Source organism: Oratosquilla oratoria, chromosome 3 (genome assembly GCF_046742065.1).
Source record: "Oratosquilla oratoria isolate Oo_2021 chromosome 3, ASM4674206v1, whole genome shotgun sequence".
Lineage (NCBI taxonomy): Eukaryota > Metazoa > Arthropoda > Malacostraca > Stomatopoda > Squillidae > Oratosquilla > Oratosquilla oratoria.
The window spans coordinates 55772009-55773903 of NC_134779.1; the positions used below are offsets into that span (position 1 = coordinate 55772009).

Genomic DNA, 1895 nt, shown 5'->3' on the forward strand with positions numbered 1-1895 from the left:
ACTGCCCTATAGCATCTTGAAGTCTCCTCCATTCTTGTGTTCTTAATTCTTTAACTTTTTGCATTTCTTTGCCAGACGAGGCTGCCACTCGCTCCCCAGCCTGAGAAGACAGGCTTTGGAGCTTTTGCCTGATGCGGAGGAAAGAGATAACACCTCGCCACTTGTCACAGGAAACTAAACGACCTAAAGCTTTTCCCAGCATGAGTGTGTATGTAAGTGTCCGTGTGTGCATACGCGCGTGTATGCATGAAAGTTGGGACAGTAGAGGAAGCAATTTAGGTGATTGTGTTAGATAAATCTACTCTAGGTGAATAATCAATTTCTACTTTTACTAAATTGGTCTCCCATCAATGGAAAAAACAATTACTCTACCTGTGCTTCCTCGAAATTGGAGACCAATTTAGTAAAAGTAGAAATTGATTATTCACCTAGAGTAGACTTGTCCGACGCGACCACCTAAATTACTTCCCCCACTGCCCCAACTTTCATGCATACACGCGCATGTGCCCACACGCACACTTACATACATACACACATGTATGCACACACACACGCACATACACACGTCTGCGTATGTGTATATATGTATGTACATATGTATATGTACAATATGCGAGCGAGTTTGAGCGTATGTGTGTGTATGTGTATGTATGTACTAGTATGTACATGTGAATTCGTGTGTGTATGTAAGTGTTCACTCACATAGTTATATGTTAATAGTTGTAGTAAACAGGATAATGCACGTAGGATTCCTTATCTGCATTCCCAATGGTCAATTGTGTGTGTGTGTGTGTGTGTGTGTGTGTGTGTGTGTGTGTGTGTGTGTGCATGCATACAAACTCGGGTAACAAAATCGAACCAAAATTCCCCAAATGAAAAGGAGGCACCAACTTACCCGCAAGACCTGAAGAAGACGAAGAAACAGGACGAGATCGAGTTGGATGTCCGGAGCGGCGCGCAAGTTGGATGTGTGCTTACTGTCCTATCGAAGTCAACAGCCCGCACGATCCAGAGATAGGTGCCACTTGGGACTGTCACTTGTACGCGTGAGTCCGTGAGATATCCGGCGTGAGGGAGTAAGTGAGTGAGGGAGAGGAGGCTGACGAGGTAGTTCGCGACGAGGAGTTCGCGAGGAGGAGGACTACTCCTTTCCTTGTAGTGTCGATGAAGACTCTGCGTTAACTGAAGACCCATGCGCACCGACTGCCTGGGTGCCCGTCCGCCCCGCCCCTTCCCTCCCCTCCCCCCTCTCCCCTCCCCTCCCCTCCCCTCCCCCCGCCTCGTAGCGCCCATACCATCTCTCCTCTCCCCTCCCATCCCTCTGCTCTCTCTCTCTCTCTCTCTCTCTCCCACTCCCCAACTCCTCCCACTCATAAGCTCTTTACTGCTCATTTATATTTTGTTTTCTTCCTCCACTTCCTCCTTTAGGTTTGATCAAGACAGGGACGAGATATCCTTTACTAATAATCCGCATCCTCAACCTCTTCCTCCTGTTTTTCATCTTTTTTAATTTTCATCTTCTTATTCTGTCTCATTCTTTTTCATCCTCTCGTCCTCATCATCTTCCTTCACTTTTTTCCTTCTTCCCTTCCTATCACTCCTTCTCGACCGTTTTCTCCTTATTCCTATTTTCCTCCTCCTCTCCCCACACCTATTTCTCCACTCCCTCTCCTGCTCCTTCCTCCCTCTCCTCCTCCTCCTCCTCCTCCTCCTCCTCCTCCTCCTCCTCCTCCCCTTTCGGCGTAAGACCGTCCACAGGGAGGGAAGCGTCGGTAATCCACAGCCCATAACAGACATCTTTCTCCTTCTGCCATGAGGCATTCCAGGGGATTGCCCCAATCAGACTTCCACGAATACTTCTTCTTCCTCCTCCTCCTCCTCCTCCTCCTCCTCCT

At 48.2% G+C, this 1895-nt stretch overlaps 1 protein-coding gene across 5 annotated transcripts in view; it reads right to left on the reverse strand.

Moving 5' to 3' along the window:
* CLIP-190 (Cytoplasmic linker protein 190) overlaps positions 1–1179 on the reverse strand; it is a 162510-nt gene extending 161331 nt beyond the window's left edge. For all 5 annotated transcript variants that reach the window (XM_076181206.1, XM_076181196.1, XM_076181189.1 and 2 more), the window contains exon 1: positions 896–1179. The gene's annotated coding sequence lies outside the window, so the exon portion shown is untranslated. The remainder of the gene's footprint in view (positions 1–895) is intronic.
* Positions 1180–1895: the final 716 nt, after the last annotated feature.